This window comes from Leuciscus leuciscus, assembly GCF_965113295.1.
Source record: "Leuciscus leuciscus genome assembly, chromosome: 20".
Classification (NCBI taxonomy): Eukaryota; Metazoa; Chordata; class Actinopteri; order Cypriniformes; family Leuciscidae; genus Leuciscus; species Leuciscus leuciscus.
Genome location: NC_138744.1, coordinates 18,251,560 through 18,266,634, shown reverse-complemented (window position 1 = coordinate 18,266,634; position 15,075 = coordinate 18,251,560). Strand labels below are relative to the sequence as shown.

The window sequence follows — 15,075 nt, the reverse complement described above, 5'->3', positions numbered from 1 at the left end:
ATGGAGATTTGTGGGATGCACATCCAGGACACGATGCTCCCGTTCCACCACATCCCAAAGATGCTCTATTGGGTTGAGATCTGGTGACTGTGGGGGCCATTTTAGTACAGTGAACTCATTGTCATGTTCAAGAAACCAATTTGAAATGATTTGAGCTTTGTGACATGGTGCATTATCCTGCTGGAAGTAGCCATCAGAGGATGGGTACATGGTGGTCATAAAGGGATGGACATGGTCAGAAACAATGCTCAGGTAGGCCGTGGCATTTAAACGATGCCCAATTGGCACTAAGGGGCCTAAAGTGTGCCAAGAAAACATCCCCCACACCATTACACCACCACCACAAGCCTGCACAGTGGTAACAAGCGCGATGGATCCATGTTCTCATTCTGTTTACGCCAAATTCTGACTCTACCATCTGAATGTCTCAACAGAAATCGAGACTCATCAGACCAGGCAACATTTTTCCAGTCTTCAACTGTCCAATTTTGGTGAGCTTGTGCAAATTGTAGCCTCTTTTTCCTATTTGTATTGGAGATGAGTGGTACCCGGTGGGGTCTTCTGCTGTTGTAGCCCATCCGCCTCAAGGTTGTGCGTGTTGTGGCTTCACAAATGCTTTGCTGCATACCTCGGTTGTAACGAGTGGTTATTTCAGTCAAAGTTGCTCTTCTATCAGCTTGAATCAGTCGGCCCATTCTCCTCTGACCTCTAGCATCAACAAGGCATTTTCGCACACAGGACTGCCGCATACTGGATGTTTTTCCCTTTTCACACCATTCTTTGTAAACCCTAGAAATGGTTGTGCGTGAAAATCCCAGTAACTGAGCAGATTGTGAAATACTCAGACCGGCCCGTCTGGCACCAACAACCATGCCACGCTCAAAATTGCTTAAATCACCTTTCTTTCCCATTCTGACATTCAGTTTGGAGTTCAGGAGATTGTCTTGACCAGGACCACACCCCTAAATGCATTGAAGCAACTGCCATGTGATTGGTTGATTAGATAATTGCATTAATGAGAAATTGAACAGGTGTTCCTAATAATCCTTTAGGTGAGTGTATATATATATATAACGGTTAGTTCCAATCCTTGATTCTGATTGGTCAATAGCTGTGTTTTATTCACGATAATGAATAAAACATAGTTATGTACTATGTGTCACTATACAACACCCCTAGCAACCACTCTTAGCAACTTAAACATATGTTTGATCTCATTGATGTTGTTAATTAAAGCTAGAGTACAGTATTGTGAGAGATCGAGTAAGCGAGTGTACCTGCATTTACAGTAGACACAGCATTTTCCTTCAGGTCAGTCCTTTAGCCTATTCATAATAAAAAAATAAGTTTGAATGTCCCCTGCATATCTTGTCCTTTTAACAGTTAAGGGGTTTTCCCGTGCGTCTTGCTTTTCCGTGTTCACAAGTTTGAGTCCTTTCAATGTAAAAGTCTTCACTACTCACTGACTCACTAATAAAGACAGTCTTTGCCACCATCTAATGGCGAAATTTGGCCACAATTATTGATACCCCAACAAATCATTAGGAGTAAAATCTCTGAAGTATATTCCCACTCATATTTAAAAATTTTAGCACACCAGTGTGAAATTGTCCAGCCATAGCTTCCTGTTTCACAGAACTATTAATATGAAGGACAAAAAAAAAAAAGGACAAAAAAAAAAAGGTACAAATCCCTTAATCAACAAACACGGCTCAATGAGTACAATGAGTAAAATACAATGAATAAAACTGAAGAATATAGTTTGATGTGCTGCAAAAGGTTGTTGAGTTTCACAAAATAGAAAGTCAAGAAAACTATATTTTGAGACCTGGGGTCTCATTTATAAAACTGTGCGTAGGATCCTTACTAGAAGTGTGCATGCGTTTTTTTTTTTTTTTACCGTGCGTCCGCCAGAACCTGCGCTGAATTCCCTTTATAAATCCCAGTCAGTGGAAGCTTGTGCGCACATGCGTCTCCTCCCCGAAATAACCATATATGGAGCTTACAACGCCTAGTTTTACTATGCATATCCTCATCTGCATATCTTTTGCATAATATTCATCCATATGATAACATGTTTAACGGTACAAGACATTTGGAAAATATGAGATACAGAATACAGATGTGCCGTCACATTACATTGCTAAAAATAATTGAGTAGCCTATCCTTCCCTTGTTTTTTAATAATAAATCAAAATAGTATAAAATACATTTCAGAAAAATCTTTTCCACAGGCTTTTAATTTCTTTATATTTTTAATGGAAACAGATAGGCCGTATTGTGCATTATTGATCCTTATTTGCGCAAAAATATTTCCTCAGACATTATCATGCGCTATACAATCCTCGCTGTAGTTAAAACATTAAAACACAGCATGCCACAGGAAAAGTGTTCAAAAGCATCGCATTCACTACAAATATTTATATTTATTATAATATAAAAAGTGTTGTAACTTCTTGTTGTAATGATTTCATGTAATTTAAGTGCTTAACTCCATTGAGAAGGGTATATTTCATCTAAATGTGTATATCAGCTGTAGCCTAAAGCATAGTTTAAATCATTATTTATTTAAACTGTTATTGTGAACATGCACTGTATTTATGATTAGGACTCATAATGAAGATTTAAAGTGGTTTTCCTTCATCTGCCGTCAGTCATTCAGCTCACCATCGGTGTCGCAAAACTGCTCCGTCTCCAAAACGTTCGTTCGCATTGGTCAGAGTTTGCGTGCAGGTGCGCTCATTTTCCCGTCAAGTTTGTATTTATAAATCACAACTTATGCGTCGGAAGTGGCGTACGCCTCTTTCAGGGCCTGTTTTGTGCGTACGCAATGGTTATAAACGAGGCCCCTGATATGGCCTTGCAGTCCCCTGACCTGAACCCTATTGAAGACTATAGAGGAGAGTATATCAACATGGAGCTGGGAATCTGAAGGATCTGGAGAGATTATGCATAGAGGAGTGCTCTCTGATCTCTTGTCAGGTGTTCTCCAAACTCATCAGGCACTAAAGGAGCAAACTTAGAGCTGTTATTTTTAAAAGGAGGCTGCAAAAAGCATTGAATAAAAGTGTGCTGTTCATTGTGGCCAACGTCTATTAAAGAAAAAAAAAATTCAGATTTTTTGGTAATGATTTATTTGTTTTTTTTCTTTCTTTTTTTCTCATATTTGTCAAGGGTGCCAATAATTCTGACCACTTTATGTATCCAAGTAATACATGTGTCTTCTTTGAAACACAACGTCAATCTGAAGTTAAACCTGCCTCCTGGTATAGGTTTAATTTAAGCCTCAATTTAGTCCTGTAGTAGCTCTAGTCTTCCTCCAGGAAATCAGATTATTAAACTCTGTACTATAGACCAAGTCTAGGACTATTTAAAACCACGACAGAGAAAGCAGATTTCTGTTAATCTTGTTTAAAGGGCCATTTTAGCCTAGGACTAGGCTTAATCTCTGTCTGGGAAACCACCCCTATATTATTTTATTATTATAAAATTAGCGCAGTTGCCCTAAATATTCACCGCAAAAAATATATCAAAATTATTTTTAACTCAGAAATTCAAAACATGCTCATCATGAGAAAGGTGTTATCAAACGATTGGTTATAAATTGCATTTTTAATGTATTTTTGAAGAATAAAAATCTATCTGGACAACAAAATGAATGTCATTGATCTTTTGACCAAATAGAGGGATCTTAGAAGGCAGCATAATTAAATCTCTTGAAACAGATTTTGCATAAGAGCATCTATGATGCCTGAGAGTTTTGGAAAAAAGTTTCAATCTTTCTAAATCCTAGAAGCTTTACTGTATGATCCACTACTACCCTACATTTAATTTGTTCAAGCCATTTCCAGCACCTTCTATGGCCTCCCTCCAAGTGGCTTGTCTTTTGTAGTACGGTGAGATGGGTGAGCCTAAAACCGCAGAGATGAGAGAATCCGAGTTCACTCGCACGGTTTTCTCCTATGAAGGAGCACTGCCATTGATTTTGCAGTGTGAAGGACTAATAAAGATGGATCTTTTTCAGAGTAGGGCTGAAATGAGGGCCTACAGGTAAGAGCTGCAGACAGGCAAAGCCACTTGTCCTTAATGGAAGATTGATTTTAATTGTGACACCCCCTGATTGGCCCAGTTCAAAACGAATGAAACAGAAAAAAAGAAATGGAAATGAAAATCAGAGGGTGACCAATGTATTTTCTCTAAAGCAAAAGGACTTCAAAAGCATTACAATGACTCAGACAGGTTTTTTTTCTTTTCTCTTCAACATTACGTTTTTCTTGAGGGGGTAAAAGGATATCATTACTGTCATGAAGAAAGCTTCAAAAAGGTCTGAAATAACATCTGCAGTCGTTTTCTTTTTCCCTTCCAAACATTTTTTTTCAGAAAAGGTTTCAGTCACTTTTTTTGCTCTCAAATCAGCAATTTTTCTTTTATTTAAAGTGCACCCTTGACTTCTGACTGAGGCACACTCAGACTTAAATATTAGAAGCTAAATGGCTAAATGATCCCTAGTATTGGAGAAAAATGGGTTGTAATGAAAGCTTTCGTCCACATGGCTCAACAGAGCTTGAGGTTTTATTGCACTTTCTGAATCAGATCAAACTGCTCTCAGAAACCGATCAGTTGTTGAGACTCGATAAATGCCTAACAATGCTTGAGCAAAGTAAGTACATTAAAAAATACATTGGGTGCCGGTAGCTAATCACACAAACACACAGAGATTCTTGGACATTTCACTTACGAATCAGAGATCTACCATTTTCGGAGAAAATCGAAAATGTCATTTAAACAGTCTTACTGACATTCTGGAATATAATAGAAGCATTGTTTTTGAAACCATGTCATTTATCAACTAGTTTTATTTTGTGCACCATATGTCTGCATTTTTCCATTTATATATTTCAAGTGTTATTCTTGGTATTCTCATCAATCAAACCAGGAATTTGTTTTATGCTTTACTCAGCACATTGCGCCTCAGCATAGCACAACAATGCACTAGAAACTAGTAAATATGCCATTTGTAAGCAACACCATTTATCACATTTTGCATACTCACGTGCAGCACGGCAGATGATCAACTCAGGAACACACTGGGATATAAGAAGGGCATTAAAATGCATTCCCCAGTGTCCTTAAAAATCACTGAGCAAGGAGTTTTTTTTAATCTCTTTCACACATGGACCCAAACACGCACGCACAAATACACCTGACAAGCTCTTATTCAGATCAATACAATCGATCCTGCTGCCAGTGAACCACTGAACTGGAACTGATGTCATATTTGTGATGTCGACTTTTAGGGGAGGTCATTTCATTCTTGCCATTCGCTGCACAATATTGCTGCACAATATTGCACTGTGTTGTGAACTGTGTGCAATTCTGAACTATATATAACTCAAATGAATCTTTAGGAGCTTGAAGAACAAACTACACTAAACTCCATTCAGCGAAGATCCAATGATCCTCTCTTCACTGCTGCCAAATACAGCTCTGCTAGAAATCTCTAACATTACAATAAAGCTGCTTTTTCATCCTCGCTGTCGAACCCTCCTCATGTCTTACTGTGCAACAATCATAGTTTTATTTCCTTGCTTGGCCTTTCCAGTTTCACTGAATATTACTTTTCAGGTGGTTCTCCAAACAAGTAGAAATAAATCTGGGGGCTTATATTGAGGGATATTCTCACAGAATCTGATACTTTCGTTTTGGCAAAATTACATAGACATGTATCGGTCCAGACAGGCCCTCACCGTATTTGTGAAATCCCGCTTTGTTGTTTATTCCAAGTAAGCTACAGTATCATTTTCATTAATCTTTTCAATCTGTACAGAAGCTGATAAGACCAGCATGATCTTTCTGTGGTATCATATAATGGTGTGAACGTATGAAGTAATGCGACATAACTAATAAGAATTGGCAGGTTATTACTGGAGATGAATGAGGATATTACAGAGCTGCTTCTTACTGTTAACAAATCTGCGAAGGTTTATTGCTGAACGTTCCATTTTAGTGCAGTGTAAAATCTCATAATGCTTTTGGACACCTGTGCCTGTCCCAATACTTGTAGCCCAGACAGAAGTAACAATAGTCCACTGATATGGCAACAGTACTGGTTGATGTCAAAGCAGCAGCTGCCTTGTGCATTCAGGCTCTGGATAGGAGACAGTAATGTCAATTAAGCATCAAAATATTAAAAAAGCCATAAAACATGCACATATGTGCACAAGCAACCAAAGAAGGAAATACACCTTCAAGTAAAGTTGAATAGAGTTTGGCCAAAAATGTTTTTTTTGCTCTCAATAAGCAGGAGTACAACAGCAGGACAAAAGGACATGCTATTCTGTTAGAGCAGAGACACATCCATTATGTCAAAAAGGATTTGCTAAACCTGTGGAGAACAGTCACACGCTGAGGAGATTACATAACACCTCTAGTTTTCAGTTTCAAATGTAATGCTGAAAGGATAGTTCACCCAAAAACAAAAGTTCTATCATTACGTACTCACCCACAAACATATATGATGGGTTTTTTTGTGGAAGAAAACCCTATTAACGCTTCTCAAGATATCTGAATAGTGTACTGGTCGCACTTTTCCATACAATTACAGTGAAGTTTCAGGCATCAAAAATAATGCATAAGCACAATAAAAGCATCAAAAAAGAGAGCCATTAGACGTCCGAGCAACGCTCTGCCATATAGTGCAGTGGTTGAGCTCCGCCTCAATTTTCTCACCCTCAAGTCATCCTAAGTGTATGACTTTCTTTTTTCAGCCAAACACAATCGGAGTTAGCCTATATATTAAAAAAATATCCTGGCTCAGCTTTATAATGGGAGTGAATAGTAACTAAGATTTTGAAGGCCAAAAAAATGCATCCATCCATCTTAAAAGTAATCCATGCGGCTCCAGGGGGTTAATAAAGGCTTTCTAAAGTGATGCGTTTTTGTAAGAAAAATATCCATAATTATAACTCACACTTGAATCACTAGCTTCCGGTAACGTCCGTCTGCGCGTTCATGAGAGAGTCGAGTTCCAGCGTATGATGTAGGAGAAGCGTAAGCTTAGATGAGATTAGACACCTCTCGCGGCTCAAGGAAATAGGGCAACAAATGCAAGCTCCTCTGACATTTCTCTTTAAAAATTCTCATTTTAGACTTATAATTCGTGACCGGTGTTTTGTTTTGCTCTGTCCTCTGCGCTTCCGTGTTCGTTATGTGTTGGGTCAGAGGTCACTCTTACGCCGGAACTAGACTCGTGTATGGCTGTAACAGGAAGACAGTGATTCTAGTTTATAAAGTCATAAATATGGATATTTTTCTTACAAAAACGCTTCGCCTAATAAGACCTTTATTAACCCCCTGGAGCCGTATGGATTACTTTTATGATGAATGGATGGAAACCTAAGTTACTATTCACTGCCATTATAAAGCTTGGAAGAGCTATAATATAATTTTAATATAATTCCGATTGTGTTTGGCTAAATATAAAAAGTCATGTACACTTAGGATGGCTTGAGGGTGAGAAATGATGGGATAATTTTCATTTTTGGGTGAACTTCAATTCAGATTCTGCAACACTTTGCAACAATCTGGATCCCAAATATGAACGAGAAGCTCAAATAGGCCTATTACATGCCTGCCCACAAAAACCCATAAATGCACTCCATTTACTCAGAAGAGGATATTCAGGCCCGCAGAGCACTGTAGGAAGTGTATATTGTGGGAGTGTGTGGTGATGTTATTCATAGTTCACTGGGCTGTTTAAGGGCACATCCCTATTCAGTTTCAGGTGATGGAGGGAGTCGGATCGTCCGAATCCACACACAATGAAGGTTACACAAGAGAAAACAAAAACAAATGAGTGGAACTTTATCTAATGGGCAGTGACAGAGTAAGGTGGGCGTCACAGCAATAAAAGGCTCATATTGTCTGCAAAGCAAAAAACATGTACGATCACTTCAAGCGTACCATTACATGACCGGCAAAACAAACAAGCTTAAAGCCTTTTAAGCCTAAACAACTGTTACAGATTCATTCCAAATGCTCACTCATGCACACACTCACACAGAAAGAATAAAAATACTCACAGAATGAAGCAGACCTTGTCAGGAACAGGGTGCCATGGATTGCCGTGGTAACAAGTGAACGCAGTCCTCCGGGGAATCGCAACACGTCTTCTAGGATGACAGGTTGAAAGTCACAGAAATGGAGTGGTGTGGAGAGTCTCAAAGGAGAAGGTATTCCAGCTAGAAATGATCCATCTGAGAGCCCTTCACAAGCTGTGATTCTTATAATAATCCATTTCGATGGGACAAAAGTAGTTTTTTTTGTTTTGTTTTTTACAAAGCTCAAGCACTCAGAGGAAAAGGAACATCCCCAATGGGCATCAAAAATATGGTGACAAAAAAAACTGAAGTGTCACTGTTACTTATTTATTTATTTTTTGCTGTATCCGTCCCTCTCTCTCCCGCTGTTAATGTTGACCCTGCCAGCTCCGACACAAAAATAGGGGGGAGCGGCAATAATGGCCAATTCTCAGAATTCTGCACTCCAAGAGACAATCACACACTCTTGCACGCATATTCGCTCACAAACCCACTCTCCTGCGCACACATAACGGCTTCAGTTCTCCTCCGACGTCTAGCTGCCTCTTCCTGTCAGCTCTCCGCACAAACCCTCATCCATTGCCTCACAGGCCTTCTGAGTCTCACATACACGCACATAAACACTTGAACTCAAACACTCCAAGACCAGTCAGCACTTTTACCCTGCTTTCCTGTGCAGCCTCACTCTAACTTACACGTTATTGCTTTTAGTTTCACAGAGAATCGTTCTTCTGGCCCACCTGCCACATTTGATGAAGGGAGCATTGACTTGAGCAAAGAAACTAGAATAGATTAAAAACATATAGTGAAAGATATCAAGTCTGAGAGCAAAAATCCTCCAGAATAAGTTAAGCTGAAGTCTCTGAGAGGATGAAATGATTAAGGAGCCCAGCACTCGGGTGGAGATTTGGAGAGCGGCTCACGCTCTGTTCTCCCACACCCTCATCAATCCAGCTATCCCTCCAATTCCCACGGCTCCTCCCGTCAGGAGTTCAGGAATGAGCTGTGGCACACCAGACACTCCCTCTCTCTCCTGCGAATGGCACCTCTAGGACGGAGGCGGGTCGAGTTGGCTGCTCCGAGGTCCGTGGAAGCAAACAGACTAGAGCCGCAGTTGACGCCGGGGAGAGGAGGAGCGTCACATCTGTCGCCACGCTGACAATGTCCTCTTCAGCTCATCAGAGTCTTGTGGCCTTGCGTTGCTTAAGAGCTGAGGAAAAACAGCGAGAAATGTTCACGATCAATTATTCATTATGCTGTAGTACAGACGACAACCTTCAATGCTGATATGACTAACTACGAGAGAGTTTTGAAATACCATACCGATTTTTCTGAATTAAAATTAAAATTTCATTATAGTACTTACTGGCTCACATTATATCTCCACACTTACAGTTGTAATTCAGTTACACCACACATTTATATTACAGTATACCAGTGTCAATACAATTCATGTAATGTTATTGAATGGATGTGCTCATATGTGACAAGACCATTACATTGCAATCAATATCCAATCAAAACACAGCCTCATTATCACACAATAAAACCAGTGAAGTGGTGTATCATGACTTAACTGACACTAGCTACTACTAATAAAGTCAGGGATAGATAGTCATAACCCTATTTACATCCGTAATGCATGTGCCTGCTCTTGTTGAGAATGATTCATTGGTGCGCATTATTCCAAATCAAAGAAATAGTCTTTACTAAGTAATAAGTTGACTTGTAAATCTTTAATTAAAAACAAACATCTTTTCTTTGCTGTTGACTATCAGATATGTTAATCAATAGCCAAATAACTACTCGGGCATTGTTTTAAACTAGAATTCAGGTTTGACTCAATTCTAGCGTCCGGCTTGCTGTTCATGATCCAATAATTTGCTGTTGGATCAAATTAATTGCAAAATCTTTTTTGCATCATGTTTTACTCAAATTAATATTAGAAACTAAAAATGTGCTGTGAATGGGCTTTCACTTAGACTAATAAAGAAATGTGTTAATAAGAAACATGCAATAGACTAAGGATTTCTATCAGATTTGAGCGGACTTGGGCATGGGTTCCCTGACTGACTAATTGCAGGTGGTCATGTCACATAACAGCCTAATCAGAGCGGCAAACTCTCTTGTGAGACAGACTGTTCTATAAATATGAAAAGAGCATGTATTTAAAGGTGGAACCCAGGCGTGGAGCTGTTCTATCCAGATTCTTATTTCCATACAATTCTCCATGTCATGCTTTGATTATGAGGGTGCCTCTCTCATCAGCTGGACTGATATGAAGGGGAGGAGGGGAGAGGAAAGGGGTGAAGGGAGAGAAAATAAAAAAAAAAGAGTGATGAGAGATGGGAGAGGAAGCGACATGGACGGTGGCAGAGTGAGAATGAGACGTTAAAAAAGGACTGCATTAAATAGATGTGCTCAGTTAGAGAAAAAAAGAGGACAGGAGCGGTCGCAGAGAGGTGTAGAGACAAAGAGGAAGAGACAGACAGAGACAGAGGGACAGTGAGACAAGGGTAGAGACAGAATAAGAGAATAACTAATGGGGAGGTCAGTTATGCAGCTCTTGCAGCAAAATTCATATTTGAGCAGTACACCCTCAGAAACCAATTACAGTTTTAACCCTTAAAGGGCAGGAACAAAGAAAAAAAATTATATTTTTCTAAACATTATGACTATATATATATATATATATATATATATATATAAAGATTAAAATATGTCAATGCCATTGTTTTGTCTCAAGATGCAGACAAATAATGTTTTTTTCTAAGGCACGTTTATAAAAGCTACTTAAATGTCCTAATTTAACGAAGGCCTACTCCTGGCTTAATCTAAGCCTTGTCTGTGAAACCAGGCCATAGAGTTTTAAAGGACAAGTTCGGTATTTTACACTTAAAGCCCTGTTTTCAGATCGTTTCTGATGAAATACAATGGTTAAGATTGAAATTTGGACAAATGCTGCTGGCCCGAGAATTTTCGGTTTCTGTGGTAGCACCCCCTCCCCCTCCCCCTCCCCCTCCCCCTCCCCCCCCCCACCTCCACCTCCACAATGGTTGCATAGGTGCACTGGAATAATCCTTCCTAAAACGCATTAAACTTTCGTTTACAAAGACGTGAAACTCACCGAGTGGTCAGGGGTGTTCACTGATATGCTCACACAAAAAATCGCTGCAAAAGATGCTTTCCAACAGGTTTTATCGTAGTTTTTGTCCAACTCCATTGACTTCTATTGGATTAAAAACTACGATAAAACCTGTTGGGCTAAAAAATTCTCGGGCCAGCAGCATTTGTCCAAATTTCAATCTTAACCATTGTATTTCATCAGAAACGATCTGAGAACAGGGCTTTAAGTGTAAAATACCGAACTTGTCCTTTAAGGTGCAGTCACATTAGCGAAACTTTGCGGGCAAAAAGGCCCATTGTCTATTGTCAAGAGTGTAGTGATGTAGTATGAAGCATGTCACACAGAAGTCAACTACACACTTAGCAGATTTCTGTTGGTCAATGCGACGAATACACGTGACCAACTAGACGAAATCTACAAAAAATCTTTTAGCCTCACATGAAATTCCCGTTCTGGTGGGTTCCTATTGAAAACTGGATTTTGCTATTGAAAACCAACTGAACAACAGTAAATGTGACCGCAACTTTATTGTTGGGATCTTTTGATTTGGCTAGGAAGCAGCCACCTAGCAGAGCAATACATTATTTTATTTTTTTTGGCACCTTATTTTTTCTGCTTCTTATTTTATTGATGCTCTAGCTTAAATTACACAATTCCACTGAATTAAATTACACTATTTAAATTGACAGTTGAAACCAAAAAACTCATGAAAGAATAATAGAAGTGGAGAGGCAGAAAGAGTGAAGGGAAGCGAGAGGGCATCTCTGTGAAAGGTTTCAGTCCTGACATTGGTGTCACTCTTGCTTATCACACGTCACTCTCAAGAGCGACTTACTCAAATATGCCTCTTTTCTTTTCCATTTCATCCCTTCCTCCTATTGCTTGGGCCATCCATCTCCTCAGTCCCCCTGCTTTCTCACTCCTTCTACCAACACAGACAAGTCGTTCTTTATACTCACACACCTATACGCAAAGGGCTGAAGACCTGCTGACTCACAAACCCTGTAAAACAGTTAATAAGGCTAGAAGGGGTGAAATGCAGGGGAAGATGCACACTAAAATATGACCAGGCCTGAACTGTGACCTTTTAAAGCTCTCTGAAATGCTACTGATCAATACACAACCATCCTCACACAAATAATCCTATGGGAGCATTTAGCATGTTAGCACACTGTCACTTGTGTGAGAGTGAGGAGGTGAGATCTGGTGTGTGTTTGAGTGTATCAGGTTGGAAGACACAGAGACAAAAGGGTAGAAATCTGGATCGATGTAATGTGAGAAATCCACATCTGAGGCACCAGACAAGAGCTGCCATGTTCTCTTCACACACACACAAAGAAGTGCAAAAAAATGTGAAAAAGAGCGCATGAGTGAGCTGGATCTGACGGTTAACAGTGAGCAACAGTGTCCACCACACAGATATAACAGAGAGAGACACAAGCAACAGTGCCAATGTGTGCAACAGGAAAGATTTCTGCCTTCACCCTGAATTTAAACTAAGTATGGAAAATCTCAGCAAAAAAACAACAACATATTTTTAAAGGATCCTTAACCAGATCAGCTGACTTGAGAGAAAAAAACGTTCTTGAATTAAATTTATATTTCTTGCCCCATTGGTCCCATGTTGTAAGCATAAATAAAACTAGAGGAAAAAAAATGTCCAAAAACAAAAATACTTTTTCTTTTTGGGGGGGTATTTTAAGAATAAATGTAACAATTTAATGAGGTTTGTGCTTAAAACAAGCAAGAAAAAAACGAGGTAAGAAACAAAACGTACTTAATTCAAGACATATTCTCCGAAAACAACATTTCTCTATTACCTCAAAAATAATTAGCCTATTTGAAATAAAATTGATTGATTTAAGTATGTTTAGATTACATTAAAATGTCAATGGGGTAAAGAAACCTACTTCAACGTATATATTTTTCATCTTGTTTTAAGGTTGAATTATTTTCCTGGAATCCCAGGCAAAATACTGATTAAGAAAATGATTATTTCCAGTGTACGAATGAGGAAAGAATCAGGATGATATAGAGAAGAGGAGAGAGGCAACCAATACTACCAAATTTCCTCAAAATGTGCCAACAGAAGAAGACAGCCTGCTCTCTCTGACTCAGACTAGAGGATGGAAGAAGAATAAAAAACAGGGAGATCAGGAAACAGGGGAAGAGTGGAAGAGGGAAAGAGGGGAGAAGATCTGAACGGTGCACTGAGATTTAACGAAACAGCAAATGAGAAATTCATCAAGAGTGATGCCAGAGGACATCTATGACAGGGAGATGAAGCAAAAAGAGAGGACTTCAGAGAGAGATCTAGGAGGAAAACCAGAGAGCTAAAGAGAGAGCATGAGAGGCTGTTGAAAACTCACCCCTGTGTGAGAGTGGTCCTCCTCAGGTTAACACAATCCCTGCTCTGTGGAGCCATTCTGAGCAGAGCCTGTTTGGAGCACTGCACACTGTCTACAGAATACCAATCACACGCCGGCAACACACACACACACACACACACACAGTCAGTCAGTCGTCGGCATGATATACTCTTTCACTCAGTGTTTTAAAAGCAAGGCACCAAAACACTGTAGTTGTGCTTTATGAGCTGTGAATAATACAGTCATAATGGAATAAGCAGTGATCTGACACACACACACACACACACACACACACATACCCTCGGTGAGACACAGTTCCAATGACGACCCCAGTGATGGGGGACAACAGGCCGATCTGCTCAGGAACTGAAGATGAGAGAGGATCGTGTGAAGCTCCTTCGGTGCGCCTCCTCTTTTCCTTCTGTCTTCTCACACACTCTCTTCAGCGTCGAGCATCAAGAGGCTCTGCAATGTTTCTCTTCCACCCTCTGTCCTTTTCTCCTTTGCTTTCATTTCTTTTACAAGTCCCTGACAATGTTCATAGCTGTAATTCCAAAGCACAGCAGTGCAAGCTGCATTCACTCCAAACCCCCTCCCTTCCTCATATGCGCTCTCTCTCTCTCTCTCTCTCTCTCTCAGCTCATTGTATCCCCATACCTCCTCTGCTCTCCCTCCAATCCAATCAGCTCTTACTCCTTCCTACAGCCCTTTTCTCCTTTTCTCTCTCCTCCTCTTCCTTTTTCAAAGACAAATCTCAGCCAGCATCAGTGAGATCACCATCTTCTTCAGACAAGTATTTAAATAAGTGAAGAAAAGCGTCACAAGCGTAAAACACTTGACGTGCCTTGCAGCACAGGTAGCAGACGTCACAATGCCAACTCAGACTACACACATACAGAAAATACAGAACAGGCTGACTAACAGATACCCAACAGGTTATACATTTTCTACAATTAATTGAAAACTAGAGATTTCGCTAATAAAACATAATTGAATTATTATTATTCTTAAAATATATTTATTCATTTTTAATTTTAGATGTTTTAAATGTAGTTGTATTTAATTTCATTCAGTACATATGTAAATGCAGTAACCTATACACATACATTTGTATATTAAAGATACAATATTTCTATTCATTATATTAATTAAAATGATGTATTACGTATTTATTTCATGTATGTTATATTTATAATATTTTTTTTATAATAACCTATAATATATTTTATCATTCTAATTTTATTTTACTTTTATTCTTATACAAAAAAAAAAGTTTAATTTGACACATACGGGAAAAAAAGGGAAAAAAAACTAATTAGTTTACTGCCACGGGCACATTATTGACCGAAACTATTCACTTTTAATGATCTGATAAACATATTTTGCGTGTTTTGTCTCTTTAAGGGTTGTCATATGCACCTGTTGTTAAGCAGGAGTCCCCCTCACTGCAGCCCTGTTCGTCTACACACAGGAGATTCAT

The 15,075-nt window shown here is 39.2% G+C and overlaps 1 protein-coding gene across 1 annotated transcript in view; it reads right to left on the bottom strand.

The window, feature by feature from the left end:
- Positions 1-14,660, bottom strand: part of grik5 (glutamate receptor, ionotropic, kainate 5) — a 74,406-nt gene extending 59,746 nt beyond the window's left edge. Inside the window, exons 1-3 of the mRNA XM_082149091.1 lie at positions 13,895-14,660; positions 13,596-13,686; positions 8,082-9,309 (exon numbers count right to left, since the gene is read on the bottom strand). The gene's annotated coding sequence lies outside the window, so the exon portion shown is untranslated. The remainder of the gene's footprint in view (positions 1-8,081; positions 9,310-13,595; positions 13,687-13,894) is intronic.
- Positions 14,661-15,075: the final 415 nt, after the last annotated feature.